The sequence below is a fragment of the Lissotriton helveticus genome, chromosome 6 (assembly GCF_964261635.1).
Source record: "Lissotriton helveticus chromosome 6, aLisHel1.1, whole genome shotgun sequence".
In the NCBI taxonomy this organism is placed as follows: domain Eukaryota; kingdom Metazoa; phylum Chordata; class Amphibia; order Caudata; family Salamandridae; genus Lissotriton; species Lissotriton helveticus.
The window spans coordinates 1,554,846,069-1,554,861,370 of NC_136067.1; positions in this window are offsets into that span (position 1 = coordinate 1,554,846,069).

A 15,302-nucleotide genomic window follows, 5' to 3' on the forward strand; every position below is an offset into this window, starting at 1 on the left:
GAAGCATCCTTAAGCATCTTTTTGCTTGCATCCTCAGCATCAGGACTAATCCATTATAGTCTATGGCAGTCACCCTGTAAAGTTAGGAACTTGGCGTAAAAATACTGTAATGGCCAGGTGACTGTCCAAAGTATCCTCTGTACCCACTAGACCTCCATCCTATCCTGTTGGATTTGTTTGCCCAAGTTGCCGAACTAACTCTTTCAAACTTTTCAAAAGTTTGCACCCTGTTTTTTACCAATGCTTGTTTGTGGTTGCATTCAAAAGTATTTATATCTTCATAAATCTGTATCCCCGGAACCCTCAGGTGAATTTTGATGATCATGGTCTAAAACGTCATAAAAATAAACACTATTGTTATAAATTGTTGTCTTTTTCTCGTTGTGTGACTTTCTTATTTCGTTGTTTGGTGCTGTTAAATGCTTTACACTAAGTTCCTTTGTCAAGCCTTGCTGCTCGTAGCCAGAGCTGCCCAGGGTTGAAAAAAGGTGATACAAATGAGCCTGACTGGACCCAAGACAGTTTTGCAAGTGTATTCCACGATAAGGCCCCACAGCTATAGAATACACCCAAATCCTCACATTCCAGATATCTGTTTTGTGTTTTCTGTGAATCTGATTTTGGTGATCCTTTTGGTAAAGAAGTGATTGACGTCATTGCACTTGTCGACTGGGGGTTATAAGTCTGGGAGTGGATTGATGCGGAGCTTCATGACTTTGAAGGGTACTGTTCTTTTATTCTCTTTGTTGACTGTAGTCTTTTTGCAGTTTACTTTAGTAAGGGTTATGAAGAATCTGGGTAGAGAGATGAAGTAGTCTAGGGCATTGATCTATCTCTATTTCTTTTTAAGTCTGTGTATGGTGCACTTGGTGCCCTGAAAGTTCTTGAGACACTATGGAGTTGAGCGTTTGCGTTTAGAGAATTGAGTGTACATGATTTCCAGGGTTGTGTTGTAGACGTCAAGGGGTATGTTGCATCTGATGTAGGTTTGAGGGAGTTTGACAGACTGATTGGTTCTTCTTGGATGATTCAATAGGGGAGTCTTTTGAGGCAAAGAATGTCGTTCTCTTTTTGATTGACCTCAATACAAAAATGTTGGGTGAAGAACAGAGAAGGGGATGGTGCAGTGATCCCTCTAGACAAGAAGTATCAGAGCTTCATAGTGGGTCATGGGTGAGGCCTACAGGAGGAGTTCAACAATGTTAACTTTACAGTGCTTGGGTTAAGGTATGTTCAGCTTGATCGCCAAGGTATTGAAGTGTGTTGATGGATTCCTTCATGTAGGGTTTGTGTGCTGAATGGAGGCACAGGCCTAGGTCTTTGAAGTTGTCTCGAGGTTTTTTTTCTCCACCAGAGTAGTCTCTGAGGCTTTATTCAATCAAAGCCTCCTATTTTATGCCCCTCAAGAGTCCTTATCCTTGAGGGTGTTCATACCATGTTCCCTCAGATAGATGGATTTATGTGGACAACTAGATAGTGTTATAGTGTTTTTCTAAATATGCAAAATATGGAAATATTGTGTGAAAATTATTTTTGAAATGTTTGAGTTTTTACGGATGCATAGTTGTAACCAATAAACAAATGAAACTGATAAAACAGTGGACAATCCAAGGAAAAAAAGCCCTGTGTTTTGTCTTTTACTCTATTTAATTTTGGAGATTCAATTTGTTATCATGTATAAGAATTGTTTTCATTTGTGTTTGCAATTCTCTTTGTGAACGATGGCTAACTATTTAAGGACCTCAGAAACTTTAGCAGACAATATTTTTACGACTAGGGAATTTCAATAATTCTACAACACCCAGAGTAGTTAGGAATTTATTTATCAAACTTGAGACATTAGCGAAGAAAGAATCTAAAACATGGTGAGAGGCAATAACTCTGAAACACCATTTCAAAATTGGCAGAATCTCGAGGGGTGGGCACATTATTATGTTTCTAACTTTGTGAGACCTTGATACTCTCCTAGCTGAGAAATGTAAAAAAAAGTCAACAGCCACCTTTAATGATTTAACACTTATGCTTATTGAGCATGCTGAAATTAAAATGGATTCCCTAAGAAAGGGAATTGAAGAAACTAAACGATTGTAGATTTGAAACTAGAAGAAGAAACACGCAAGAACTATGAGATTTTAGAAGATATATTAGATAAATATCAAGAACAGGTTAAAGAGAGGAACATTTCTAAGTTCCTACGGGACGAGAGAGAGACAGTAACTCAGGACTTCTGACTTTCTTGCAAGGGTCTTTCTGGGGAGCCCCCCTTTTAAAGTATTACACTATCTGATTATTCCAGTATAGATTCTAGGAGTTCCACTAATGATACTAATGCACACTCTGAGAATAGAACTAACACGTTTTTAGAAGAGTTGAAAAAACAGAGAGCTGCAGAAAACATGTGGACCAGGAAGAGAAAGTACAACCAAGACAAAACAATAGGATGGGAAAAAGGGGTGGTCAGGAGCAGACATGGAGAAGTTAAGACAAACTCATGGGTCCAAACTAGGTCTGTGACCAAGGAGGGGACGAAGCCCCCAAATCCACCTCAATAGTAAATCTATCCCCTAAAAAGCTTACGGATGAGGAAAACAGGGTACTTAATAAAGGTTTATCATTTGCACTAACAAGAAACTTTGACGATTTTGAATTAAAAGCAGACATCTCTAAATTCATTAGAATTTTAAAACTGAAGAAGAATTTCTGTAACAAACCAGATAGGCATACTTCAATCGTGACAGAACCCACTATAACATCTGAGACATGACAGGATCTGTCAGATACCCACATGTTGATGAGTCTAGATGATTCTTCATCACCAGATATAGAGGAACTAGCAAAGTACTAGACATTGAGGTACATGTTATTCATGATAGTGGTTTAATTAGAAATTCTAGATTTACTCCGATTCTTCCCAAAGAGAATGTGATAGATGTCTTTTATGATTTGGTTACTAAAGATTTTGACCAATTAAAAAAATGTACTTGTAAAAACAATCTAGCCAATAAAGAAGTTAAAGCCATGAATGACCTACGTGAAGATTGTTCCATTATTATACGATAAGCTGACAAAGGTGTTATTATGGATTTCAGTAACTAATATGAGGAAACAATTAAACAGCTGAGTAATGTGTATAGTAAAGTTCAGATTAAATGTCAAGATTTGTTGCGCAAATTGTGAGATGATGGATTTTTGATCAAGAGGACTTTAGGTATCTAGTGATAAATAATCCAACTACACCTATTAGGTAGTTTTTACCCAAAATTCATAAAGGAGGTAGAGCTCCACCCTGTAGACCCATTATATTGGGTATTGGCTTGTGCACAGAAAGGATGTCAGAATGTATGGATATATTTTTGGCTCCGATAGGAACGCCACTTTCCTCTTACAATAGAGACACTAAAGATCTGTTATGCAAGTTGTCAGAAATACAATGGAAACGTTCTTATGTACTTGTCCCTATGGGTGTTAAAAGTCTTTACATGATGATCTCTCACCATGACAGTATCAAAGCCTTAAGATATTTCTTCTCCTACAAATCAGCTAGTTATTATAAGCATGCACAGTTTGCTTTGGGAAATAACTATTTCCTATAACTATATGATTTTTATCATCAACTGTGAGGCACAGCCATGGGTGGAAGGTTTGCTCCCTTTGATGCCAGCATTTTTATGGGTTTATATTAGAGGAAGCATGAATGGAATGAAAGGCTTCACATATACCACAAGGTATTGGTTTGGTATACATTCATTGATGATATTTTTCTAATATGGAATGGAACAGAGATTGAGTTAAAAGAATATCATGCCTTCTTGAATTCCAATACTCTGAATTAGAATTGACTTTGGAGTACAGCGCATCCAGCATAACTTTGTTAGACTCGGAACTGTATGTCAAAGATCAAGTCCTAAACAGTAGATCCTATCTCAAAACTACCTCTAGTAATACCGTTTTACATTTCTGCTCAGGCCATCCTTTCAAACATAAGTTGAATATTACCTAAGGAGAACTTTTAGGAGCGAATACAGTCTTACAAGCACTAAAAACGGTGAACAAATTTCAACAACGGGGTTATCCCGCTAAAATAATGACCACCTCATTTAATAGAGCTAATGAGGTTAACAGGTCATCCCTGATACAGGACAAAACGTCTAAAGCTAAAAAAGATATTTTTCTCTGTGTGAACAGATACGTTTCATGACCACGTTTTGTGCTGAAAATTAAAAGATGTTTAACATCTTATCTAAACATTGGAATGTCTTGAAGATTGATAAGGAACTGAGTGTGATTTTAGGTGATCGTCCCTCGATTACTTTTAGAAGGGCTAATACTTTAAAGAATATTTTGAGTCCTGGTGAGGCCACTCGATATAAACTGATGTTTCCTAACTATGACCAGTCTAAAATGTTCAATATTAGGAGCTTTATGAATTGTAACACTACTTATTGTATTTACATATCTAATCCTTACAGTACGTTTGTTCAACTATCCAATCGCCTAAAGAAAGGTGGAAGGAACATCTCAATGCCATACAAAACTATGACATTAAATCACCTATAGCGATGCACATCAGGGATAAACACAAACACATTAACCTTAGTCAAATCTCCTTGACAGGTAATGATCATATACCCAAACTTCACAGAGGAGCAGACGGGGAACTCAAACTGAGACGTACACAAACTTGGTGGATTAATAAACAGTGACCGTTGGTTTGAATATTAATCAAGAACTGTACTACTCTCTGATTTAATTACTGTTCAGTAATACTGGAAATCTGGTTGTCAGTGCTAGAGGATTCGTGTTATGGGAATTGAAATTTGATGATAATAAACTGGCAGCACGAGTACAAGGGAGTCTCACAATGGGCTACGGGCTGATGGCTTACCAGAGTTTAAATCCTAACAGAGATGTAGGTATGTTTGTGAATGTTTGATTTTTATAAATTTTCTTACACGCATTGGCTCTGGGTGAATATTTGATTTTTTATTTATTTATAGAGCACAGCATTCATCCCAGGTGATATCTCAACGCTGAATAGTGAGAAATTATGGCAGGGCTACTGGTGGGGTAGGAAATCTGTTGGACATTAGGCCTTGGGGAACAGATGCGTTTTAAGTTTTTCCCTAAAAGCTAAGTAGTTGGTCGTGAGGCGTAGATCTTGGGGGAGTTTGTTCCATTTCTTAGCCGCCAGGTATGAAAATAAACATCCTCCTGCCCTCACTTTCTTGATACGCTTTGGGCTGGCCAGCGCTTGATGGAGTGACCTTAAGCTCCTTGTGGGGACAAAGCATTCCATTTTGTTATGTACTATTCAAGGGCCACGTTGATGCAGCGTTTTATGTTCATGACTGAGTATTTTAAACACTGCTCTTTGTCGCATGGGTAGCCAGTGAAGATCTTTCATGCACATTGATGCTGAGCTCTGTCTATGTTTATTGCACACTCGTTTGGCTGGGGCGTTTTGAAGCACTTGTAGCCGTGTGAAAAGGTACTCAGCCATGCCTACAAATAAGGCGTTTCTATAGTCGAGCTGACTGATAAGTAGGGCCTGTGTAACAGTTCTTCTACAGTCCAATGGGATCCAAGGGAAGAGTCTGGTTAGCAGTTTCAGAGTTGCAAAACCTCTTCCACAGAGGGGCCCGCACATGGTCCCTCATGGAAAGGGTGTTGTTAATGAGGATGCCTAGGTTTTTTGCTCATTGCTTAGGTGCTAAGGCCTCTTCCAGGGTTTGAGGCCACCAAGTGGCATCCCAGATTAGATTAGTTCCTCCAAAGAGCAGGATTACTGATTTCCCTGCATTTAGTTTCAAACAATACTCAGACATCCATTGTGCCATCTCTGAGAGGCAGTTGTGCAGTTTTATTTTAGTAACATCAGGTCTTTTCTCGAGCGCTACCATCAGCTGTGTTTCATCCGCATAGGAGCAAATGCTGAGTCCCCGTTTTTTGCTAATTTTCGCCAAAGATGACATAGGCGTTATTAATGTGGGGCTTAGAGGTGCCCCCTGCAGGACACCACAGCTAATGGTGGTGGGTTTGGATAAGAAGTTACCCAATTGTACGGTTTGTGTTCTGTTGCTCAGGAACGAGCTGAGCCACTCTAAGGCTTTAGAGTGGATTCCTTTTTCATAAAGGATTTCCAACAATCTGTTGTGTGAGACTGTGTCGAACGCTGCTGACAGGTCCAACAGTATCGGGGCTACAGCTTCCCCCGATCGGTCCGTGATCTGATGTTGTCCAGGACTGCCAGCAGCATTGCCTCTGTGCTGTTAGTGGCCTTGAAGCCGGTTTGTGAGGGGTCCAGCAGTTCGTTGGACTCTAGATAGTTCGATAATTGTTTACCAACATCTCTAAAACTTTATAGAGAGGTATGGGAGTTGAGAGATCAGCCGGTAGTTTTCAGGGTTATGGACGTCTGGTCCTGCCTTTTTCAGCAGAGGGGTCACTACCGCCTGTTTCCAGGTATCGGGAAAGGCGGAGGTGTTAAGAAAGTTGTTGAGTAGTTGCGTGACGTGGGGACATAGGACTGCTGCGATCCGGGTAAAGATAAAATAGGGCAAGGGTCTAAGGGATATCCTGATTGAACTTCCCCCATCGCTTTTAAGACCTCAGTCTCTGTAAGGGGGTAGAAGTTGCTCATCCTGGATGGAGCCTCTGGGTAAGGAGTCCGGTGTTCCCAGTCAGTTCGGTCTGTTTTGGTGTTTGAACTAAAGGAGGAATATATTTTGCTTATTTTATCCAAGAAGTAATTGCTGATTTTTTCTCAAGCTTCTTCTGAGGAGGGGAGTGTTTGGGACATACTAGCAGGTTTACTAAGTTCCCTAACTATTTTATATAGTTCTTTTGCTGAGTTACAATTTTCATTAATTTGTTGCTCAAAGTAGGTCTTCTTTGCGTTTCTTATGGCGTGATTGTAGGTCCTTCGTTCTAACTTGTACCTCAATCTGTCTATTTCCTGCTTAAACAGTCTCCATTGATGTTCGGTTGTTTTACACTTTCTTTTGAGTGCCCTTAGTTGGAGTGTGTACCACTTCTCGGTGGTGGGTCTTTCTGATTGCTTATGTTTTATCTTAGGTGCGTATCGGTCTAACGTTTTTGTAATTTCTGTTTCAAGGTTAACTGCTCCCATGTTCACTGGGAGATCACTCAGGGCCTGTGTGTTGTCGGGGTTAAAGTGAGACTGAAAAGATGTATGAGTAACTAGCCTCCAGGCTCTGTTGGCTGCCTGCGTGGGCTTACAGGGTTTTGTTGGTTTTACCTGCAGACCAAGTGAGAAAGATATAAGTGAATGGTCTGTCCATGGTAGTGGTTTTATCTCCTGGATGAGTGTGGATTCGATGTTGGAGACTAGTAAATCAAGTGTATGCCCTGCTGTATGAGTAGGCCCCTTGATCCACTGATTAAGTTGGAGGATCTGCATATCACTCTCCAATTGTGTTACAGCAAGGATGTTTGCCTTTTCAAAGTGAACATTAAAATCCCCTATTACTATGTAGTTCTTGTGTTTCAAGCATACAGGGAAGAGTTGGATGAGTAGCCTGTTGCAGAGTTCAGCTTGGTGTCTGGGAGGATTATAAATCACTGCTCCAGCAAGTATCGTGAGTCCATCTTTGGGTAGCTGGAATGATAGTGTTTCGTACTCACCCTGTTGTGCCACTTGGACATTAAAAAGAGACACAATTGATGGCGGGAATTCAGAACAAATCAAAACATTCACCCCCAGTCAAGAGATCTGGGTTAAATCCATCATTCTTTTGCTCACCATGCCGCTCCAGTTTAGACCTGGCCATATGCAAATCAGTCTTGACCCTGTGCCTCATGGGAACAGTCCAGCCCGAACTGCCAAGCCAGGTCCTCTCAGGACCGGAAACAAGCATCCTAGGACTGGTTTCGGGGCTTCACCCCTCTTCAGCCAGGACAGCTTGATTCCAGTAGCACAGTGAGCCCAGTACCCACGTCTTGACATACCTGGCGCACTTAAGGCGGGAAAGCAAAAGACACACAATTGATGGACGGAATGCAGAATAAATCAAAACATTCACCCCCAGTCAAAAGATCTGGGTTAAATCCATAATTCTTTTGCTAACCATCCCACCCCAGTTTAGACCTGGCCATATGCAAATCAGTCTTGATCCTGTGCCTCATGAGAACAGTCCAGCCCAGAATTGGGATAGTTTGTGCTGACTCTATTGGAAGACAAGGTTCCCAAGGATCCAGAGGCCAGACCAAACTGTGTGACAACCTACAACACCCATTCCAACAGGATAACAAAAATTGTAAACAAACATTGGAGAATCCTGAATTGCGGTGACCTCAACTTGGAGAAACCACTGTTCGCACACAAAAGCGGCAGAAACCTTAAGGACATGCTTGTCCACACACGACCACGTGGAGGCCCAGCCACGACCACAAGCAATCTGACTCTACAACCAGTCCAAGTCCAGCACCCTTGTGGTAACTGCAGCACATGCCACCTGACCAAGAAAAGCAGATGGGTATAAAACAGTGTGTCAGTATGGACACATATACGATCTGATAAGCCAGCCAACAAAAATGCAATTGGCTTCTTGTATGGTTTGGAAACAGTTTGGTCTTTTAATTCTCAAGCAATCCAGCCGACACATGTTTCGTTGCATGTGGAACAATCTTTTCGCGACTTCCTCAGGGTTGTGTCCGAAGAAATTAAATCAATGGGTAGTCGCTCAGCCAGTGATAATTCCGACCCGGCCGGGCCCGAGACTACACTAGTCAGCTTCAAAGGTATGTAAAAACAAATTGAATGTTCTGTAAGCAAGTATATGGCTCTTAGACGTCTCGGATTACGTGAAAAACCCTGAATGGTATCACATGGGATTGACCAAAAATGGCTCATGTAAAGTAGAAGCAGATTGTGGCAATTCTTCTCGCCAGGCACCGTGGGATAAAATGAAAGAAAAACGAGGAACGGATTACCCCTCGTGTTTGGATGATCTTAGAGCGGTATGCTATGCGATCTCTCTCCCGCGGGCCACCGTGTTCCTGGTTGTGGACGTCCAAGAGCCATATACTTGCTTACAGAAAATCCGATTAGTTTTACATACCTTTGAAGCTGACTAGTTTAGTCTCGGACCCGACCGGGTCGAAATTATCACCGGCTGAGCGACTACCCATTGATTGAAATTTCTTCGGACACAGCCCTGAGGAAGTCGCGGAAAGATTGTTCTAAATGCGACGAAACACGTGTCGGCTGTCTTGCTTGAGAAATAAATGACCGAACTGTTTCCAAACCATACAAGAAACCAATTGCATTTTTGTTGGCTTATCAGATCGTATATGTGTTCACACTGACACACTGTTTTATACTCAATTGTTGTGTGCCTGGGTATCTGTTTGAAATTTTGTATTGTGTTGGTAGTTTCCCGCACATAATTGGGGGGTTACAGGGCTTATCCCCTCACCCAGTTGCACCACACGGCGACATCTCTTATGTCCTAAACTACTGCGTCCACTGGTAGCTGAGCGCCTAGGAATTTCCCTGGAACAAAAAAACTCTTCTGAGAGTATATTACCCAAGAAAAGCAGAGGGGTCAAGTTTAGGAATGGCAGTGAATGGGAGCAAAGAAAGTTCCCCAACTGTAACAGCCGGAACGTTGTTTACATGATCACGTGCCCCTTTAGTTTAGAGTACATTGGCATGACATCACGACTAGCCAAAATCCGCATCAGCGAACTTAAGAGCCATGTCCGATGTAAAAAGAATGGCAACACATTACCTGTCTGAAACTCACACCGTAAACAACCTACAGTGGACAATCATAGAGCAACTACCATCGGAGATCGGCCTCCTAGAAAAAGAACAACGTTGGGTGTTCCGCCTGGGCACCAATGTCACTGGACTTAATGATAATATTCCTTGGAGCCAGTTTACTTGAATAAGATAATTTCTGGGTGCCACCATGATAACTCATCGAGTGCATGGTAGCTCATTCAAGCCTTCCATCCCTCGTCCATTGGGTTTATTTACCAACATACTTCCCGCAGCCACCGGGAGGAGAACAACGGTCTTGGCAAAACCAGCCTGTAGATCGCTACTGCCCTCTCCTTCCCCCATTTTATTAATTTTTAATGTTTATTATTATTATTCTTTATTATTGCGATTGAGAATACCCCTTTCATAGCCCACAGTGGTTCCCTCTGGAGCCCAAATCTATTTATCCATTTATTCTTCTGAATATCCCCGCATTGTGTAAATAACTTCCATGTGTTTTTATGCATTTTAACCTGGGTCTTTGCGCACCTTCCTGGGTGCGTGTCACCGTGGCAACCCTGCCCACATAATACAGTCATTCATTGCCGATTGCCCAGAACAGCGCAGCTGCAGTCAGTTGGAGAGTTAGTGGTCTAGTATTACCGCTATGTGCCCCTCTTTCTGTTCCGGGTTTAAGCTCACTGGAACCGCTTCAGGACTCTATCTCTTTAAATCAGAGCTGCAATTGGGAACGCTCCCGTCACACGCGTACAAATTACGAGTGGCGGGAAAATGAAGACAATTAAGTATAGCATAAATACTGAGAGCTCCCGGCTTCACATTAACCATGGAGCCGTGGAGGGGACGATCGAATGAGGTAGTATCCCGAAGGGTGTAAGTACGACATAGCCGCTTCTGCGAGGGCACTCCTGCTCGAACCAAGTGAGTGCCCAGCACATCGCTAATGCAACCATTCTCCTTACAGAGTGCAAATAGCACAGGGTCTCCACCGTTTTGAAGGCTCATGATGCCTCTGGCTTCTGGATAGCAAGTATGCGATCTGTCTCTTGTATTTACAACTTTTTCCATCTTATAAAAACCCGTAGCAACCAATAGGAATAGACCAATATAGTGTGTGTTTTATGTTACATGTTGTGTATGTCTAGTATTTGTCCCAATTTCTTTACAAGACACTGCACCAATACTAATATTCTTAGTGTTATCAATAGACACTGTATATATATCACTTTTACAGGTCACGTCCGGAGTGATTCTACTCATCTGATGTTCTTTTGGTACTTTTTTTTTTTTTCAGATTGCCATGAAGGTATTTACCTTGTCGCAGTTCAATTGACCATAATAGGCATATTTTGCAACATTTATACATGAATTATACACATAGTAATACCTGTGTATAGACGGTATTATACTGTCCATGTGAGTAGGGTAGGGATCTGTGTACCCGTCCTGAAGAAGAAGCAGCACGCTTCAAAACATGTTGACACATGCAGGAGGTTTTGTACGTTATTACATCAAACCTCCACCTCACCTCTTCAACGATACCGGCACGGAGGCTTATTAAAATTTCTTTTACTCCTCCCTTGCTAGGTATTTTTTAACACTCACTCACTATCCACTCCTGACCCTACCACTCACCCCCTCTCACACTACACATAGTGGTTACATCAGTGCCCCCGCGTATCCGCTGGTTAGTAGCACACTGCGTACCGTAAAGACCCCTATGATGAAGCATGACACCAAGGGTCCTTTTGGTGTGTGAGGGGTATTTAAAGAACACAATGTGCTTCCCACCCATGTAGGAAACACATCCAACCCAAGACCCTCTATCTTTTTTTGCCTATCTTGTGTGGGTGGATTCAACCTGTTTATTAGCCAATGGCCAGTGCTCAGCAGGCTGGCAATAAACTAGCTGGCTTGCCCGGTAGCCAGTGTCTCCAATGAGCGTGTTTTAGTGCTGCTGATGCAGTTGTCACAGTAAGAAGGACCAGTCTATTGCCCAAAAATGTGGAGAGGGGGGGCGTGGCTAGCAGTCGAGGCAAATGGCTGCGTAGCAGAAGAGCTCCGAGACCTAGGCGGCCTTATCAAATCAATCCGTCCACTGATCCGATAAATTCCTCGCCGCAGGCGGCGGATTCCGAGGTGTGAGGCTGAGCGGCACCGTCCGCTGCAACTCCGGCATTTATCAGCCGTGAAGAACCGCACGAAAAACGAAGTGAGCGGAGTGGGTCCTGGTAGGCCCTGGCGACACCAGACTAGCGTGACCGACTATCCGGGCGGAAGTGCCTGTGAGTCGGAGGCGACCGCCGGAAGTGCCCGCTGTGGGGAGTGCTGACGGAAGGCCTGGAAAGCGACGTATTGCAGTGAGGGAGGCGGACGACCCTCGGCCTCCTGGAGTGGGGATCTGTCTGCACACACCCGCCGGCCCCGAAGCACAGGAGCGACTAAGAGAGGCCCCGTAACAGAAGCGGTTGGGGCGCAGCTTCCGTCCACAGAGTGTGGCGACGGACGGATCGCGGTTGCTCCTCCATCCTTGCCGGCGCTCGGGTCCGGCGCCCCCCTGGCCCCTCAAACCGTATCTGGACAATAAAGACCGGTGTGGCAAGATACACACGCTCCGGTCCTGGGGGGGGTGCTGCATTGACACGCAGTACCGGGAACACACACCGGACGGCCGGAATGGAGCAAATCTGATTGTTTACAATAACGGAGGCACAATCTACCGCTTGCCTGAACCACCGGCTCCTGCAGGGCATGCACAATGGATAGCGCGGACGCCCGGCCACGCAGGTGACGCAGCGCTACGACCCGGGGCTGAGATGGGGAGATACAATGCCTAAGGCAACCAAACCACACGGACTATAACCTGAGGGAAGTATTTGGAGAAAAGGGAGAGGCCCCACAACGTGCACGCTGACAAAGAACTGAGATTGCTGCTCCACCGGAGTGTTACCATCGGTGGCCCCGGAAGCGCCCCGGGGTGTGTCGCCATTTTGATTTTGGGGCCTGATCGAGGCTACCGCAGTGCGTCGTGAAGCCACAGCCAGTGGCTGAATCCCGGAGTTACCTCCCTATTGTCAACTACCTACACGGCGCCTACCAGGTCAGCAGCGCAGAAGGTGTGGGAAACATGACGGGCAGACATGCACGAGGTGGCACGACGCAATCGAAATTGGACAAATTTGCATATGACAAGGCTACAGCGCTGCAGTCAGACGGACACCCTTCCACGGGAAAGAGCCCAGAGAAAGATGGTACCAAAAAAGTGACGCTGGAGGATCTGATGCACACGCTGTCAAAAGTGCAAACGACAGTGGGGTCCATGACAACAGACGTAGGCCTTCTAAGAGCGGATTTACACAAAATGACGGAGCGGGTGGCCCAGGTTGAAGTAGTTACGAAGTCCCTGGTTACCGATACCGCGGAACTACAGCTAGCATTGGAACGTATGGAGGCTGTCACCAAGAAACTTCAGGATAAACTGGATGATCAGGAAGGGCGCTCTCGAAGGTCCGGCTGCTATACACCCAGCCTACGGCGCGGGTGCGTACGTCCAGATGTATCTCTGAACCCTTGGCCATTTTTAGGGGTACCAGACAGGGGTGCCCACTCTCCCCGCTCTTATTTATACTGGTGCTCGAACCGCTCCTCTGTAGGCTCCGGAAGGAAGCTTCTCACCGTGGCATTCAGAGAGGCGGGACGACTCACGTGGTGTCCGCATATGCGGATGATATAATCCTGTACCTCCGTGACCTGCGGGGTAACCTAGACCCAATACCCACGCTATTCGAAGAATACCGATTGTTGTCGGGCCTCACGATAAGCGAACCCAAGTCGTATGGATACTGCTTTAATACCACTGGTCCTTCTGCATCACTGCTCTTCCCGCCGTACACTTTCCAAATGGCCGATGTAACTTTCCGATACCTTGGAATTCAAATCTACAGAGGTGCAGAGGAAATGATAGACGGCAACTTGGGCAGAGCAATAATGGCGCTAAAATCGCAGATACAATTCTGGTTAACGCTGCCTTTGTCGGTGGTGGGTAGAGTAGCAGTCTCCAAGATGGTGGTGCTTCCCCGACTCATTTACTTCTTCACTAACCTGCCATTCCTGATCCCAGCGTCAACTTTCAGGGCACTGGATACACTACTGACAGAGCTAATATGGGGGTCGGGGCGGAGACGCATAGGACTTGCTAAATTACAGCTTACCTCTGGGACTGGAGGACTGGGAGTACCGGACTTCCGGGCCTATAATTTTGCCTGTCAACTGCAATGGCTGGCGTACTGGCTGGCAGGCCGGAACCTACATGAGATCGACATGACGGAGGAAGATCGTTCCAAAGGGAAGATTCATGTCTTGCTCTTGCTCTTGCCCTGAGCGGAATTGCCTAGGGACACCCCCCCTCTTCTCCGACTTGCAGTGCAATACTGGCGGAAGGCGGTGAGGTACACGACTCCCAACGACTTCATACGCCCCTACAATTCCACTACTAGGTATCCCGCTGGAGTCGGGAACGCTCTCGGCCCACAAACTCACACCGTGGCACGACGCAGGGGTAACACAAATTGGGGACCTCTTCGCAGATGGACGCATACTGTCCTTTGAGGACTTCAGAACCACACATAATGTACCGGGAGGTTCGTTCCTCATACATGCTGGTTTACGTCGCTATGTGACAACGATATGGGCACGGGATGGCGAAGAGCCACCCATAAACCCATTACTAACGATGCAATACCTCATGGGCACGGGAAGCCACCTGACTAGATGGCTTACCGCTGGAATCAGAACCGGGAGGGCGACATTACTATTGCCCCTAAAGGTCAAATGGGAGGGCGACATTGGAAGGCCGCTCGAAGATAAAGAATGGGAGCGCATCCTACAATATCCCAAAAGAGTGGCTAGAAACCCGAAGTTCAAATTTATTCAGTTGATGATATTGCACAGGGCGTATCTCACGCCGCGCCGTGTACACGCTATGTTCTCTGACGCTGCAGACACCTGCCCTCGATGCAGAACGGATGATGCTTCACTGCTACACATGCTATGGGACTGCCTGAAACTGGGCCGCTATTGGACCACTATACACGAATCACTCACCAAAGCGGGTGCGCCCCTAATAGCACATACCTTGGAACATACACTATTAGGGCTAGGGCCAGTGGCGCGTAAAAGAAGTGTGTCGACACGCTTCACTGATATGGCTCTGCTGCTTGCGAAACGCGCGATAACCATGCGATGGAAATCGCCCAAACCACCTGACCATGACATGTGGAGGGCAGAGGTTATACGATGGGGCAGGGCAGAAGGGGAGGCGCTACAACGCGAGGAACGTAGGGGCCATAGGAAGACATTGATATCGCTGGACTGGTTTACAATACTAGGTGCTTTCGAGGCAGGGGGGAATGATGAATCTAATGTCTCGCTCTCCGCAGTTTGAATTGCACCCTGTCAACAATACATTACAAATTGCCACGGACGTGATTGGTGCACCACGATACACAGCATTGGGGTAACCCACACATATCTTGATTATGTCTCTGACTGATTG